The sequence below is a fragment of the Chenopodium album genome, chromosome 4, assembly GCF_948465745.1.
Source record: "Chenopodium album chromosome 4, dcCheAlbu1.1, whole genome shotgun sequence".
Lineage (NCBI taxonomy): Eukaryota > Viridiplantae > Streptophyta > Magnoliopsida > Caryophyllales > Amaranthaceae > Chenopodium > Chenopodium album.
In genome coordinates this window covers 45,510,261-45,528,855 of record NC_137837.1, presented here as the reverse complement: position 1 = coordinate 45,528,855, position 18,595 = coordinate 45,510,261, and the positions used below count along the sequence as shown (strand labels likewise).

The 18,595-nt window shown below is 38.1% G+C and overlaps 1 non-coding gene across 1 annotated transcript; it reads left to right on the top strand.

Moving 5' to 3' along the window:
• The first annotated feature begins 435 nt into the window (after nt 1-435).
• On the top strand, nt 436-542 carry LOC145629734 (small nucleolar RNA R71). The gene has a single exon (XR_014111883.1). It is a non-coding gene; the product is annotated as a small nucleolar RNA R71 (small nucleolar RNA).
• Nucleotides 543-18,595: the final 18,053 nt, after the last annotated feature.

The following is an 18,595-nucleotide window of genomic DNA, read 5'->3' as shown; positions in this document are numbered from 1 at the left end:
TGTTCCATAGAAGGGGAAGGGGAACATTTCACATTCAACAAGGGACACTCCGAAGACATATGGTCTTCACCACCACTCACTTCACAAGACACCAATTGCATAGACACATTATCATTTGAAGAATTAGATGCATGTGAGTTATGGAAAGGAGAAATGGGAGGAGGAGAAGATTGCATTTGATTAAATTTAGAGGAAAAGGCATCTAATTTTGAGCTAAGCATATTGATAGCAATAACCTCATACCTTCCTCCCTTTTTAGTAGAGTTCCTCTCATCATGACTCCAATCAGAGTAGTTTTGCACCACCTCTTGGATGATTTTGTGTGCTTCCAATGGTGGCTTGTTCATGAGTGGACCACCCAATGCTCCATCTAATAGTATGAGATCCGCCCTCAAGAGAACCCTATAGAACCCATGTAATAAGAGCCAATCTTCCATGCCATGATGTGGGCATTGTTTTTTATAGCTCTTGTATCTCTCCCAAGAATCATAGAGAGACTCATCAGGTTCTTGTTGGAAATTTTAAATTTTGGATCTCAACTCCGCCGTTCTTCCAAGAGGTACGAACCTCCCAACGAATCCCGAAGTTAACTCATTCCAAGTTAACCTCCCAATGAGTTCGGAGTCAACCTATCAACCCAATCACTTGCACTCCCCATAAGAGAAAATTTGAACATACTTAGAAGAATGTATTATGGAGTCACTCCATTTACCTTCACGGTGCTGATACCGTGTGAATTGCAGATGTGCAATGGGATTCTCATGCTTGGCCCCGGAGAATTTATGACCCTCAATCAAGGTGATAAGGGCGGGCCTTATCTCAAAATTGTTTGCCTCGGTGGTGGGAGTAACAATCCCACTCGCTTCTTGATATGGTGAAGGGACACCAAACTCTCTAAGTCTTGTTCAGTTGAGCCGTGTCGAATTGGCGAATAGGTGGAGAAGTTGGAGAATTTGTTCTTGGTAATTCTAATGGAATGGTGCCTCCACTAGATTTACTAGAACTAGAATGATCGGACCCAACCTCAACTTGCGACTCACTTGAAGTAGCACCGCTAGTTATCGCCCTCTTTTCTCTTCGATTTTCCCTCACAACTTTTTCAAGCCCGAGGTTCAACGGCACAAGAGGAGCGGGCGCTAGCTATCGCCCGCTCCTTAATTTGTTTAAAAATACAGTATCCATCACAAATGATAGGAACGGGTGCTCCGATATCTTGGCACGCCCGCTCCTCACTTTGACAGCCGAATCAGAGACCAAATAAGGGTAAGAGCGAGCACACGCGCTCCACATCAGTCCGGGTAAAAAAAGGGGATTTCCCCCTTATCTAATCAACACCTCTTCAATATTGGCCGAAGTCCCCGGCAACGACGCCATTTTGACGGAGGGATATTTGGTCGTTGGGCAAACACCCTAGAGTCAAACTACCTAACTAACCACTAACTTAAGCATAACGGTAAGTAAGGGTCATTCTTCCACAGGGACTAGGGGGAATCACCGACACGTGTTAATTATATAATAAGCTAGGCTGAATCAATGATTGAAAGTTTATGGACAAACTAGTTTAGACTAGAAATGACAAGGGATAGAAGTGCTAGGGATAAATGGGGTTTAACACCAACCAACCAAATAAATGATAAAAAGGATGAATCATGAACATACATGGGTGATAGAATGAGAACTCAATGTTGCCTACTTTCAAAGCCACAACACTAAGAATTTTCTAGACCAAACAACTAACATGATAAGAAATAAAGTCCCAAGGATAGGAAGTGGATTTCTAACTCGAGTTTGTCTTTCGATCGGACCGAGAAAGCTTAAGGCACAAACAATTGGGATTTCTCACCTAAATTATCACACTAAAGCATCCTATTCATTGAAACAAAATATCCATAGTCATGAAAGAGGCATAATCAAATTGCACAAGAAATGACTCACTACCAAACTGAAAGGAATGGTGTCCTTCGAACAAGTGTACTATTCCGTTAGTGGGTTCAGAATTATTAGAAAGATAATATATTAAGTAAGGTCAAGTGATCGGAATGCCTAGGTGGAGGTCGCTTCCGATCAGTAATATTAATGCATAATTAATATTACAGCTTAATCTTGACTGAACCCTTCGGGTCACACCCAAGAAACTAACAAACCGAAGCGACAAATTAATTAGGAATCAATTAATAAGTCGACCGAGTAATTAATATTTAGACGTCGGAAATTCAAGCTTAGAGTGTCAAAACCGAGCGTCGAAAGTCGAGTCAAAAATAGTAAAAGACGAGACGTGAAAAATAATAATAAATCAACAATGACTGAAATACCCCTAGCATCGGTAAAACCGAGTGCTAGTAGGGGCGTGGCAAAAAGCTAGCAACCCGCACCAAGTGTGCGTGGAAATGCTAGCATGTGGCAGCTAGCAGCCCGCACACTTGGTGCGTGGCTTGCTAGGATGTGGCAGCTAGCAAACCACGCTTTTGGGCGTAAATGAGGTGGACCGAAGCCTCACAACCACCCCATGGCAGCCCACAAGGAAACCATGGGTGCCCAAGTGAGCTTCCATGTGGCGCAACTCAAATGGAGGAGAAGAAAGGGAGGTGGACGGTTATGGGGGCATGAGTGGGGGGCAAGTTTGGTCCACCCCCCCCCCCCCTTCTCCTCCAAGTGGTCCTCACCTACTCCTTCTTGTATGCTTGCCACTTGTTGATTTATTACTAGTTTGATTATTAATTTTATTTTAGATTTAAAATAAATGGGAAAATCAAATTCTCCCACATTGATGGGAGAGCTTTTCACAATCATGCGTTTCCCAATAAATACCCAAGTTGGGGTATTGGGAAAAACACTTGTGTAAGAGTTGAAAAAGGCATCACCATTGTGAAAACCATTAAACTCATTAATAACTCGGGTTTTGGTCAGGCCTTGCTAACCCCAAGGCATTGGACCGTTTTCGGTGGTTGAGTTGTGGGTGGACTATCGTTGGAGGCCGTCGTAATTTCGAGGCTTGCTTTCGAAGTAAGAGCCCCTTCCGACCGGGCAAAGCACGCTCCAAAGGTAATCGTTTTATCTTAATCTTGTGATTAATTTAATTATGTTTACGGTTTTATTTATTGCGTGTGCGGTCTTGTTTTTGGGTTTGTTTCCGCGGTGAGTTGGACTCACCAAACCCCAACAGTGGTATAAGAGCCTCGCTCGTTTATTTTAAATCATAATATTTTTTAAGGTGTTTTTATGGCTTAATTTTTCTGATGTTAAGTTGTTAATTAGATTAGTAGCTCGTTTTATCTATTTTAACCTCGTACTATAGCTGTCTTCAGCTCCCGAACCCAGATTTCGACCCAAAATTTATAGTGAATTTTGGGTGGAAAAGGCGTTCTGCAAATGGTTTTACCCAATTTAGGGCTCGGTTTTTAGCCAAAAAACGACCAGAAATGCACTTTTTGAGGGATTTTTTGTTTTGACGAAAAATTTTTAGTCTTTCTAACCTTGAAAATTCATTGCATATTTATGGTAGTTACGTATTTGGTTCTTTCCTTAATTTATATGCAATATTAAACCTCTTTAGGCATAATTACTTGGTGGTAATTTATGTTTGAAAGCTTGGTTTTATTTTTCACATAATTGCAAATTAATTGCATTAAGTGTGAAATTGTTTTTCTTTGAGGCATCCAAGTACTAAAGATTCAATATTTAATTATGTTAAGTGATTGAAACATTGAGTTACTAAATTCCATGAATTTTTGTTGAACTTTGTTGATTTAATCATTTTCTAGTTGATTGGAATCATAAAGTTTGAAACTTGTGATAGAAATTTGTTTATCTCCATATTGGAAGATATAATTTTTCAAGGATTCACAAGTATTAAAGTTGGAATCTTTATTGAACTTATGTTCATTTTTCCAACCCCCTTTTATTTTGTCAAAACTCAAGATTAATTTAAATTAATTAAATTAATAGTGAGTAATTTCCTTCTTATTTTTGTTGCACCAAGTTAAATCAATTTTATTAAAGAATGGTTCTTGGAATAATTTTTGTTTTATGCACTTGGATGAATTTATTTAAATTGGACTTGTTATAATTTTCATTTTTCTCAAAATTAATTGATTCTAAAATTAATTTAGTAATTGATTAAATATGTCACACAAAGTTAGGATTTTCCCCGAAGCATGAGCATCCAATTGAGGCGTAAGATCCCCAAGCATGCTCTCGGCCAGCCAGGTTGCTCACGCAACCTACATGGGGTTACCGAGGCTACTAGGCGCCTCGAAATGGTGCACATGCGCGTGGTGTCTGTTGCACGTGCAGCCCTTGGCGCGCCATGGCTACTAGCCGCCTAGGGTGCTTGCATTTGAGCTTACTTGAGGATTGTTTATTTTTTTATGCATAGCTTGGTACATCATGAGGGGGAATATGCTTAGACATTGCTTGTGAAGCAATGTGGTGCAATGAGATCGTGCGAGTTGTGTGCAAGTTGTGAGCACTCCAAATCTTAGTGCTAGGCACTTAGATATTATAAACTACGTAAAGTTTTGCTTATTTAGCCATATTTAATTATTTTAATTAACTTTTTTATTTTAATTAAAAATTTTGGAGGCTAGGCCTCGGTTTTTTAGCGGCATTTGCAAAATTTATTTTGACAAATTTTGGGTTCTACCGGCTTAACTAATTGGATTAATTAAGATGGATGCGGAATTTAGTGGGAGCTTGAATTATTAATTACGTCAATTACATAACCGGTTAAAATAACCTTGACTAGTTTTAATTAGGCGTGTAAATTGGATTAATCACCTAGATTAGTTACTAGTTATCACGTGTTTATGCATTGTTACTTGTTTATTGTTGTAAAATGCATGGGTCATTCACAAATAGTGAATGGATGAATGAAATGAATATTCTCTCACAGGTTTTATAAAAATGGCAATTAGTGGGTAGGAATGGCAACGGATCGGATTCAGGTCGGATGGAGCTCCACCCGCATCCACCCGAATTAATCATCTGCTCCACCCGATCCACCCGTCACCCGCAAAGCCCATCACCCGCATCTGATCCATCCGTCATCCGCGGTTGAAACGGGTGGATCGAATGCTTAACGGGTGATAATTATAATCCTACTCTAACTATAAAATCTAATATGTTAGAATAAAAAATAAATAAAAATAATAAAAAAAAACTTTTAGCCAATTTAAACTTAAAAAGTAAACCATTAATTAAATTTTTATTCCAAACTATAGCAATAAAAATAATCATGAACTTACTTTTTTTTTTTTTGAACGGAATCATGAACTTATTTCGGTACTACATAATTAGGAATTGAGGGAGGTTTTATATTTTTTAAAATAAAATTAAAGAATTTTTAGATTTTTTTTTTTTTTTTAGAAATATACAGTACATACATAGTGTAGTATACTAGTATATAAGAAAATTGGGAATTTTTTTATATATATACGGATGGACTGCGGATGGGTGATAAACGGATGACGAATCGGGTGACGGATGAAACGGAGCCCCACCCGAATCCGACCCGATCCGTCACCCGCCCTTCATCCATCTAATGCAGATTTTCGTCCATTTATTTATTTCGGGTAGATCGGATTTGTGGATATCCATTTAGAATTGCCAACCCTATTAGTGGGGCCCGATCAGGATAGAAAATACGGACTGCGATTCGTGATATTTTTTTTTTTGTAAATCAAAATACGGCCTGCGTACCGTTGAGTATTTTTGTACCTTAATATTTAGTTAAGTCCTAATCGTAGATACTAGTATTGCATAATTATGGTCAAGTCTTGAAGATGAAGGTTCTTGGAAGACAAAGCCATGAAGTTGCAAAAGAAGACCTTTTGAAGACTTGAAGAATTCAAGGGGTCATGCTAGTTGACAATATGCATCAAAATGCTTATGCTTTACATATTCATGATTATTTATATATGAATTATATGTTAGATGCATGTTCAGGATTTCGAATGTTGTGATGATTAATTAAGTTCACTTAAATCAACCAACATAGAAACCCTAGGTCCCTAAATATTGAGTAAAACTTGTCATTCCAAAACAACAATTACCAACCGAACGAGGGTAGTGGTGGGCTACGCCAAAGCGAGGCATCACTACTTCTCCAAGGAACGTAAGGCATACCGGGTATGCAAGTTGGTTTTGGTTGTACTCAACGATATGAGTGATGGAGTCCGAACATGTCGTGGCAAAGTGAATAAATTGTTGAGAGAGCATTAGATGCGACGATTTATTCAACCAAGAGTGGCTTGGAGCCATTAGCAAAGCGTTGCTTACCTTAGGAGATTGAGTGTTAAGACAAGCCAAAGCATGCCTAACCACTCTTTGTTTTTTTGGATCTTGGAATCGACTTATTCTCGCCAAATGGGGACAATTTTAATGCGTTGATAAGACGTTATTAGTTTATTTAGACTCATTCACAAGTTAAACAAACGATTAGTGTAAACACACATAGTCCATGCACAAGTAAGAATGCACAAGTAGTAAAGTAAGCACAATATGATGCAATGAGTTTGCAACCTAACCATGGATCTAGTTCTCTAAAGTTCAAGGATATGGGATAGTCAAAGAGGCTCCATGGTTATGAGTCCAGATGCACCGCGCAAAAGCCTTACCTTTAAAAGGGGTGGTGCAAGTGGATAGGTCCCCGCGAGTTAGACTCGCTTCCACGGTTTGGTGAATTCAACAAACTCGGATGTACCCTTTGTTGCCATGAGCGTTCGATTGGGTAAATGGAGCGTGAATTACCAAGGGGTTATGACCATATGTAAAACATATATGGGTTCAGGAAAGCGAGAAAAACTCAATCAGGAAGTAGAATCGAGTGAACAGTACTAGTTACGATTGAAACAAAGAAGGTAGAGTTCTTGCTTGGTATTGGTAGAACATGGTGCGAGACAACAGAGCCTGGCACTAAAATATAGCTTTGTCATCATACAACATTTCTGTCGCGCAGCGACATAGCCCTCTCATGGCGCTGGCTCTGTTTTCTCGGCGTCGGTTCCTATATGCCTTAGCAATTTTCTGTTCTTTGAATTTTCTAATTTTTTTCAGCGTTTTTCCGATCGTAGTTGTGAAAGATATTTCCCAAATTTCCTACGTGTAAAAATCCTATGTTTTATACGCATTATGGATGGTCTATCAAATGTGGACCTTTTTTATTCTTATGCCAATAATGTCAATCAAAATTACGCACATGAATACTTAAAACTTTTCGAGTCTCACACTCTCATTCTAAATTATTGCCAAAATAAATTTTAGGAATTAAAATAGAAATCCTCCCTAGTGGAGTCGCCAAAAAACCATAGGGAATATTTCAAGCGTCCCACACTTGAGCCCCACTTTGATCATACACTTAAGCATGGTGGCGTTCAAAAGGAAGGAAGCTAGAGTAAAAGAGTCGCCAACAAGTTTTAGGAACTTATAAATCGTTCAAAGTGTGAAGGTTACACCCCTTCACAACCCATGAGATACCTAACTCCATAGTGGTCTGGAACCATGACTTGATATTGGGGATGAAGGTACAACTCCAACCTAAAAGAGATTGAACCTGCTCTAATAATAGGCCTCTACTTTTTTCTTCTCATATTCATGTGTGCTTTCTGACTGACATAAAATCAATAGGTTAATCCTACACCTATTTAATCTATGTTTGTTGAATATTAATGCACAAACAAATCTGTTATTGGTGATCACTAAAATTATAATCATATGAGCCTAAACAAGATTATTAATTATCTTACTAAGTGTGATTACAAGTACAAATTCCCTTTAAAAATGTATAAAAGGCGTGATCTAGAAATAACAACAATAATATATATCAAGCAACATAATAAATAACAATTATCATAATAATAATCTCAATAAATCATAATAATATTAGCAAGATTCTAGGCATGATACTAACAAGATTAACAACAAATTCTAGCATGTCACTAAACAATAAAGATTAAAGCTTTATCCCTAACATGATACTAACAAGATATTAGAAAGAATAGGAAGCAACCTAAACATGATGCTAGAAACATACATGATATTAGAAATCTTAGTTAATACCTTAAACATGATACTAGGAATCATAAAGACATCCTAACATGATACTAGGAATTAAAATAAGTAAAGCATGATTTTATATCCAAAGAAAAGTAATTAAATTACTTACTTGGATGTCTCGTATTTCTTTCTAATAACAAAATACACACATTAGTAACTTCAACGAAAATATTAAACAAAACAATTAAATTAGATAAGGAAAAATTGAAAAGAATAATCCCACCTTTCGCCCATCTGCTCAAAATAATCCCACATTTTCGAATTCCAGAAATAATCCCACCTTAACACCCCATCTGCTCAAAATGAACCTTTTTACCTACAACTGTTTAAACAGGTAAATTTTTTTTTTTAATAAATAAAACAAAGGAAAAAGAAAAAAAAATCCCAAACCCCCTAACCCACCCCACCCCACCATTGGCACCGCCTATCCACCACCATTTTCCACCTCCCCCTCTTCATTCAACCACCATGACCATCACCAATTCACCACTAAACTAACCACCTTCCCAGTTCCCACCATCACCACCATCCCACGATGCAAGCCTAGCCCAGCCACCTGAGCCACGCCCACCTAAGATGCAGCGCCGCCCCGCTACGCCACCTGAGCCAAGCCCACCTAACCCAAGATTTCAACCGCCATTGATTCCGTTTTGTCAAGCTCCGAGGTTTAATCCCCACCCAAAATTGTCAGAGAAGGGGCTTCCATGTCCAATTCCCCTCTTAATCTTCTAATCGAATCCCACCTGAATTAGAAACTTCGTTCGAATCGGAGTTTCTCGGCAACCATGTCCATGTCCGGCCAAAACTCGATCAACGAACGCTGTCATGGGCCCGACGACGAATTACTTCACACAACGCTGCCATGGGAATCGGGGAAGGGGAAGTGGAATGAGAAGGGAGAAGGGGAGGGAATCTGAGAAGGGGAAGTGGAAGGGGGAACGGAGAAGGGGAGGGAATCGGAGAAGGGGATGGAATCAAGGAAGGTGGCTGGTCCGGCTGTTCTACCGGTGGTACGGTTGGTCTAGCTTTTCCGGCGTTGGGGGTTGTGATGGTGGTGATAAAGAGGTGGCAGCAGGGGGTTGTAATGGTGGCGATGGTGGCAATGCATAGGGTGGTCGTGGGGCTGGGAGTTTTTTTTTTTAATTATTTTGTTTTTTTTAAGTATTTAAAATTAGGACCAATTAGAAGGTGACAAGTGTCAAGTCACCTTCTAAAACAGGTTACTAATTTCATAAACCGGTAAAAGGTTCATTTTGGAAAGATGGAGTTACAAGGTGGGATTAATTCTGGAATTCGACAAGGTGGGATTATTTTGAGCAGATGGGCGAAAGGTGGGATTATTCTTTTCAATTTTTCCATTAGATAATTGAAATATAGATTTAGGACCAAACCCTCAGAAATTATCAACCTTTCACATCTTGGGTGAAGGCAACTTCGAACTTGGCTATGTGTGTCTAGAACTTGTGAATGTGGAATTTTGTAAAGGGGGAGGTTTAGATAGAGGGAGAAAGAACAAGCTTCTAGCTTTTAGAGAGAGAGAAAAGATATTGTTGATGATTGTGAATGATTTAAAACGGGGAGATACGACCCCTATTTATAAGAAATAGTCCAGAATCAATAGAAACAAATAAGAATTTGAATCAGAATAAAACAGTTGTCATGCGACATGAATCACGCATGGCGACAAGCCATGTCGTTTGGAGACGGGCTTGTCATTACGTGACAAATAAAAGATAAACGCGTTTTGTACGAAATTCCTTTTCTTAATATAATTAAGCAATTATGACTCCATTTAATCAATTTAAATAAGATTTTATCATAATAAAACACTTATTTTATTTCAAACCAAATCCAATATTTTTCTAAAAATATTAATTATCAATCGTAATGCCATTAGAACTTAAAATAACCTTCTAGACTATTCTAGAAGACTATAATCAATCCTAATAATTTTAGGAATAATAATTAACAAGCCCTCCACTAGATGATTGGGCCATAAAACCATTTCAGACCCAAATTAGTATTTAGACCATTACTTTCTCATTATTCATTAGAATTGGGATTATAATATATCATTGGAAAGCTCATTACGCACCCAACCCAACTACACTTATAATGGACCCTTATCATATACCAATCTAAATTGGACTGGCTATTTTCATAAAATAGAGTTCTTTTTTAAAATAGAAAGAAAGAATTTTTTTTATTAAAACTAACACATCACAAGACTTTTCACACATTCACCTTATTCGATAATCAAGCAACGTGAAAAGTATTCATCAGTGGGTTTGGTTTTTGGGAAGACACAATTAGGTGTCTACAGATAGCACAGTTTCATGGACTATAGGAGCGTAGTGAAGCTCGATCAATCACATGGATATGCATGTATGATGCATGATCGAACTATAGACCTACTTTGATGTTAAAGTATAGAGCTTCTGGATATATTAGTGGATTCCTCTTACATGAGTGGAAGACTGATTCCATCCAATAAATGACTTGACTGTGGTACATTCAAACGTCTCCCGTAATTGGAGATTATAAAGGACGTTTCCTGTCCATTTCAGGAGTTGAGCTGAGTAGGAGCTTTTGTTGCCACAAGATGGGATTGAGTCTACCCATTTAATTAGGAATGTTTCTTGGCCCCTTGAAGAGGGAAACTTCAGAAAATGCATGGTCGTGCTTAAAAGGATTACATTGTAATCATTTGTTTTGTAATTCTAACTCAGATTTTAAGAAAAGATTTGTAGATTAATATGATCATGACAAGAGATACAATCATATTATCAAATCAACACATATTGACTTAAGGAATTTCAATATTGTGCACTTGTCTCAAACAAGTTGGAGATTGAAGGAATTATGTCTTTAATAAGTGCAATTACTAGATATATCAAGGATCACTATTATGGAGATAATAAGTTTGTTCTTTTGGGTCGTCATTGTCTATGGATAGATTATGATAAATGATCTTTGGGCTAGACAAATAGTCCAAAGCCCTCTATAATGGATCCTATGAGGTCAGATAACAGGGGTATTGGGTTAAATAAGTAAGAGGCCCATTATTGGGCCTCATGAGGACATGACATACCATGAATGGAGTTGGGCTAGAGTAGTTATATTAGAGTTAGGTATTTGGGCTTGATATGGACTCTTATTTAGAGATATGATCTATAAATAAGATCAATGCCTAGAATTGGATGAAGTCATAATTAACCCATACAGTGAATTTTGAAGCAACCAATCCCCAATCCCCAAACCCTAAAGCTTTCTCTCTCTCATTCACGCCCTCTCCTCTGACCCCTCCGTATGGCCGACCAACCTATGTGGCGCGTGGTGTTCATGGTGTTGGTTCTTTGTTGTTTTGTTCTTCTCCTCTCCGTATAAGGTTGATTGAAGGGTTCAATCATGACTAACTAGCATTAGTGGAGGTTTAATATTTGCCTTTGGACCAAGTAGAGGAATCACGATTTAGGTTCTTTATCTCCCATCATTCTTGCTCGATCGCACATGGAATCAGGCTTCAAAGGTACAATTATATGTTCTTTATGTGTTATTCAATGATCTTAGTAATTATATGCTTCTTAATATGATTCATGAAATTCCGCTTAAAGTATCTAAATCCCTACACAAACTTCCATTGCCTCATGCAAGCAAGATGTTAAGCGTCAATAGCGCCCCACTTTCAGATTCTTTGGCTATTTTTGATGAGAAAACTAATATTTACCCATCATCCCTCATTAAACAAGTCAAAGGAGCTCATGCTATCGAGGAAGAAGAGGAAACCTTTTTCGATGCCATAAGTGATCTTCCTACAAGTCGACAACTTGCTACAAAAGAAGTATGGGTCCTCACACAAATGGTGAGCGAAGCGATAGATATATGTCACGAGGCCCTCGACCACATAAAGATGGCTCAAAATAAACACAACATTAAAGAGGTGACACCTACAGAGGTTACTAGAAGAAAGCCATTTTCTATCCAAGTAGTCGAAGCACTTGAAAGGATTGACAAGCCAGACACTCCAATTGGAACTTCTTATGCAAACATGTTCAAAATGCTCTTCGAGAGTTCGAAGATTAAACCTCTCGAGCAAAGACCATTAGAATATTTGAAAAGGACAGATTGGTTCTATTGCCTATACCATCAAGTAGGAGGACATACCATAGAACACTGTTTTAAATTCAAATCCAGGGGTTGATTAATAGTAAAAAGTTGGTCTAAATCCCACCAGAATGGGATGTTAGCATCAACGGAGTCTGGGAAAGTTATGATGAGGATGTCTACCTCAAAGATGTGGATGAAACCCCACTTTCCAAATATACCCAATAGATGACATTTGGGATGAAGAAGATTCACCCATAGATGTCCTCACAAGATTAGGGAGAGCGCAACCTCCAATCACTACACAACCTATTCCTACTACCCAACAAGTTCCCATACCAATCATAGAAGATAACGATGTTGCCAAACAACTTAAAAAGACTAAGGTCAAAATGAACGTATAGAAACTACAAGCCACATCGTGTGAACATAAAGTGTCAGTAATGGATGCTTTGGCTAATGTAGGGATAGATTCAGAAACCACTTCTGAGGGATTAGCTAATTTTCTCACGAGTGATCTTCCAAGTCTTATCAATCTAATCACCTTTTCCGACAAGGACCTACCTCTTGAGGGTGACAAAAACAATAAGGCCTTAAACCTCACAGTGATCTTCAAGAGAATTAAAGTCCTAATGATTCTTGCGGACAATAGGTCAGCAGTTAATGTTTGCCCACTACGAACTACGAGGATGTTAGGAATAAGGGATGAAGACTTGTCTCCATCAACACAAGTAATAAGAGCTTATGACAACACTCGTCGCCAAGCTCTTAAGACTATTACTATGAACGTCATCGCAGGAGTTATAGAACATGCTACAACTTTCCAAGTGGATGATATCAAAGCTTCTTTCAACTTATTGTTGGGACGCCCTTGGCTACATTACCTTAAGGCCATCCCTTCATCCCTTCATCAACAAGTGTAGGCCATAGTTGGAGGAATTCCTATTACAATTGATGCTTCCCTAATGAGAATCAAGGCGATTGATAAGCCTCTCATAAATGTGGAGCACGATGATAACGATGAAGACCTTTGGGGCTTTAACGCAAAAGAGGTCTCCTTAATAGAGGAAGATGAAAGGACCCCTCTTTTCTATGACCTCCATTCAAATATGATACGTAATGGTATACTCCAAAAATAGGGACACTTTCCTAGAATGACTGTAGGAAAGATTGGACTTTGTTTTGAACCGACTTCGAAAGACTATAAGCAAGCATGGGAAAAGAATAATGCGCGGAGAAATGCTCTTACCAAAAAGAAAGAAATTCCAATGGATCATATCCCATCACCCTGAATGGAAAATTTGTAATAGAGGGTGAAGACTATCCATGCTATAAATTTCCCGAGCCCTTTATCAAAGATGGAATTAGACAACCTAGGTTTGAAATCTTCCTGGATTGCCACTTTTTAGATGACATCCCAACTCCTGTCTATAAGGATAAAGAACCTCCTTGATTTGACTTTAATGTCATGGAACATGTTTTTTGGCACGAGAAGAGTGAGCTAAAATATGTTGAAGACTACTCCGCGCTCATTCAGACAGCACTACAAAGTGAGAGATTTAACCCCTCAAAGCTTATCACTCCTACAGAGGAATTACTTCAAGGATGGCGAAAGACTATGAAGGTAACTACACCAAGTGGACGAAAGATCTCCATAACAACAGGACAAGGACCTATGTTTGAAGAGTCGTCTGAGTCAGAGTCTGAATTTGAGTCTTCCCCTGTCGAGTCTTCAAAATCTTTAACTATAGTACCTCTTCCTAGTTCTTCTACTTTAGCACCTACTCCTAGGATAGTTAGTATTCAAGTCCCAACGGACATTTTTTTATATTATGTAATGGTTTCCGAATTTAATAATATGTCTTCTTTCGCTTACTCCTCATGTCATTCCTTAACCCAAGATGAGGAGCATTGTTAACTAACAATGAAAGTGACAAAGAAATAATTAAAGAAATGGAAACACTTTAGAATAAAACACCATTTTCCGGGGGCTTCTGTATGGAGAAGAGTGATGGTGTTTAATGCCATACTTTTGTAACAATTCTTCACAATATGCTTGAAAGTGAGTTCCATTATCACTTATCATTTCATGGCGACAGATAATGTTTCATTCGATAAAGAGTGCTACAGGTTTTGTAGTGAGTTTTGCATATGATTTTGCTTCAACCCATTTAGAGAAGTAATGAATTGCTACTAATATGTATTCATGACCTCCTATTCCTGGAGGAGTAATTTATCCAATAATATCGATTCCCCATGTTGAGAATGGCCATGGTGATGCATAGGTGTAGAGGAGGGACAGAGGAACATGTTGTAAGTTAGCGTATATTTGGCATTTAGGGCATCTTTTGACATATTGATGACAGTCCCTATTCATGGTAGTCCAATAATACCCTTCGCGCATTATCTTTTGGACTAGCATTTTTCAATTTACATGTGTTCCACATACTCCTTCGTGGACTATTCTCATAGCCCTTTGGGCTTCCTTTTTGCCAACACATAAAAGAGCTCGACCTTAAGGTACCCTTTTGTGTAACTCGTCGTTTATGAGCACATGGTTTTGGGGAGACATTTTTAGGTGTCTACAGTAATCCACACCCCAAACATCAAAAATTTTAACTTCCAAAATTCTAGTTTGAGGCATCTCATGTTGCCGTGAGATGTTGCCAGTCCTCTGGCAAGAGTCACAAGCCTGCACAAAAGTGTTAGCATCCTTAAACATGGTGGGCCAATAAAACCCGACACATTAATCTTGGCCACCGTTCTGGTGGGACCATGATGTCCTCCATAAGGTCAAGTGTGACAACTAGTGAGAATGTCGTGAACTTCCCATTTGAGAACACACCTGTGAAATAATCCATCTGCACACTCACGAAACAAAAAAGGATCATCCCAAAAATAATGCTTAACATCATAAAGGAACTTCTTTTTCTATTGGTAGGATAAGTCAGGAGGTAGAGTACCACCCACTATATAATTAGCAAAATCGACATACCGGGGGTGTTGCTCTACAACTGCATACAAGTAGTCATCAGGAAAAGAGTCATCTATACGGAGAGAATCCTTACCCTCATCATACTTGATACGTGACAAGTGATCTGCCACGACGTTCTCTGCACCTTTCTTATCCTTTATCTCCACATCAAAATCCTGGAGCAAGAGAACCCAACAGAGTGGCCTAGGCTTTGATTCTGCCTTGGCTATTAAGTACTTCAAAGCTGCATGGTCAGTAAAAACAATAACTTTAGAACCAATTAGATATGATCTAAATTTTTCTAAAGCATAAATCACAACAAGAAACTCCTTCTCCGTAGTGTCATAGTTGACTTGAGCTTCATCCAAAGTTTTACTTGCATAATAGATAGCATTTAAAACTTTGTTCTTTCTCTGTCCTAGCACAACACCTAATGCGAAATCACTTGCATCACACATGATCTCGAAAGAAAGAGTCCAATCGGGTGCACATATGATGACCGCCGATATCAATGCCTGCTTTAACCTGTTAATAACCTCAAGAAACTTGTCAATAAAATCAAAAGGGGCACCCTTGAGTAAAATCTAAGTTAGTGGTTTAGAAATTTTAGAAAAATCTTTGATAAAGCGACGATAAAACCCCGCATAACCTAAGAAACTTCTAACCCCTTAACATTAACAGGAGGAGGCAATTGCTCAATCACATAAATCTTAGCTTTATCTACCTGTATACCATTATCAGATACAATATGACCAAGAACTACTCCCTTTGTCACCATAAAGTGACACTTCTCCCAATTTAAAAACCAAATTGCACTATTCACATCTTTTCAAAATTTTAGCTAGATTTACTAGGCATGCATCAAATGAAGACCCATACACACTAAAATCATCCTTATTGACTTCCATGATAGACTTTATGAAATCAGAAAAAAAAAAATACTCATCATGCAACGTTGAAAGGTAGTAGGTGCATTACATAAACCAAAGGGCATTCTACGACAAGCAAAAGTACCATAAGGGCATGTAAATGTAGTCTTTTCTTGATCTTCAGGGTGAATCAAAATTTGGAAAAATATCGAATACCCATCTGTAGACACCTAATTTTGTCCTCTTGTCCAAAAGGAAGTGCGATGATGTTACAAAAATCCGTTCTTCATGTTAGATCAAAGTTGACCTGTTTATAGACAACGAAATGCATTATGAACTAAGTTAAAAACCATATTTGAGACCAAGTTATCTAATAGCCTTGTTTGTTTACTAATTAGTCCTAAAACATGCTTATACATGTTTAAACTTGATTAATAACGGACCCAAATGCGTCAAATGCAATGATTGGATCCAACAGATCTTACATTGTTGAAAACCGAGCCAAAGAGATAAAACTACCATAATATTTTTGTTCATGGCCTATACAGATGGATAGCCCTTTCAAAGAGATTTCCAATGGTATATTATAAGCCCAATTTTGAGTTAAAACGAAGAAGTTATGATCAAAACACTAAATCGGGCCTTAAAACAAACACCCTTGCACTCCAATGGCCATATATTTTGATCCATAACAGATTTTAACCTAATTTTAACAGCATTGAAAATTAGACATTTAGATATTTCCAATGATATCTCACACACCTAAATCCGACTTTGCAATCAAAATTTATGGAAGTTTTAAAAACGCATTTTCGTATAAGGCAAACCGCATCCCAGCGCAAGTCAGTAAGTTGCGCGCGCCTGGCGCACGCGACTCAATGAGATGCGCGCGGCACCCAGCGCGACTCAGAGAGTTGCACACACCACATGATGGAGCGGATCTAAAACCCTAATCCTAGATCCCTACACCTATAAATAGGGGTCTTTCTTCAACATTACGAGGATCGAAAAATCATAATTCAAACCCTAGCATTCTCAAAACCCTAATCTCTCAAGTTCTCTTACTATCATACTAATTTTCTTCTCTCTTCCCAAAAATTTCCAACCCTAATTGAATCCATTGAAGTCCTTGGAGGTACGAAGAAGAAAGAAAGTCCATAAACGCATTAAACAGAGATTTAACATAAAAGAAGAACGGTTAGTTTCCTGAGCACTTAGATAAATTACTTTTCTTTTATTGTTTAAATAACTTTAATTGATTAATTAATGTTATTTTATCAATTTAAAAAAAACTTTTAATTAATTAATTCACATAGTATTCTTTCGTTAATTAAGACTAGAATTTGATAATTAATTATTGTTTTATCACTTAAGACAAGGCGAATATTGTTTATTTTGTTCTTTTCATAAATACTGATTAACAAAGAATAACGACTTTTGCAATGTAATTCCTACGTGATTAATGCTTGTAAATAAAATCAACTAACTTAGTCTTAAGGTACCACGTTGCATATATTGTTTGGTAATGAAATTGTGAAAAAGGAAGAGCTAGTAGAGGTCGTACTAGGGCTAAGATAGCGATTCCCCTCTAAAAGGAACGTTATCTTAGTACCCTCGCTCCCGAGCTCATTTCTGGTTTATGTAAACCTATTTGGGCATGGGTAAACTTACAATTCGTGCTAATTATCCCTTGAACTCTACTTGGGAGAAAGGCATGAACGAGGTTTGTGAGTTTTCCTAAAACTCATTGGCGACTCCTACTTGTTTCTTACAAAAAAGCGTTATGAGAGTATCATTTCTAATTCAAGGTCTCCCAAAAAGTCGGAAATTAACAAGTGTAAAGTCTTAGGCTTTTAAAGATCCATGGGCATCTAAGGAGAAGGATCCCCTACGATGGGAACACCCTCCTTACATTGGCGGCTCCACTGGAGACTTAGAGGTTACAAAATTAGTTCGTAGTTATGGTTCAAGGTTTCCAACACTAGGTTGCCTATGGATTGTAACGAGAATTAACTTGGATAATCTCTAGTTAAAGAGCGAGAATCGAACGCATAATATCTTCCTTTTTCACAAAAGTAAAAACCAAACAAGCAACATTGCATCATTCATAATCATAGCACACTTTAACCTTTGGGGATTGGCTCATTGACTAGGGGTTGCCAACACTAGGCTTCTATCCCGAAATCAATAACAATCATCCCACTCATATCTCCAACAAAATGTTGGGAGGGCTATGTCATGGGTTAACACGTTGAGTGATTGATTCGTGCATTGTCCCTTAAGATATGGTACCTTTGGACACCCAAGCCTTGACCTTCGAATGGCATTGTATGCTTTGACGGTTCCTTTTATGTGCTTTGTGACCACATGAATATATGCTTCATGTCTAATCTAACTAATTCCAACTTTTTACCTAGAGATATAATTAAAAAAAATTCGTGAAAATTATGGTTTGACAAAAAAAAAATTGAAAAATTGTCAAACCTACCAAGTGGCACGCGCAACTGTCAAAGTTGCGCGTGCCCTCCAAGCGCAAGTTCAGAAGTTGTGGCGGCACCTCCACGCAAGTCTGTGTCTTACGTGCGCCAACTGTTCA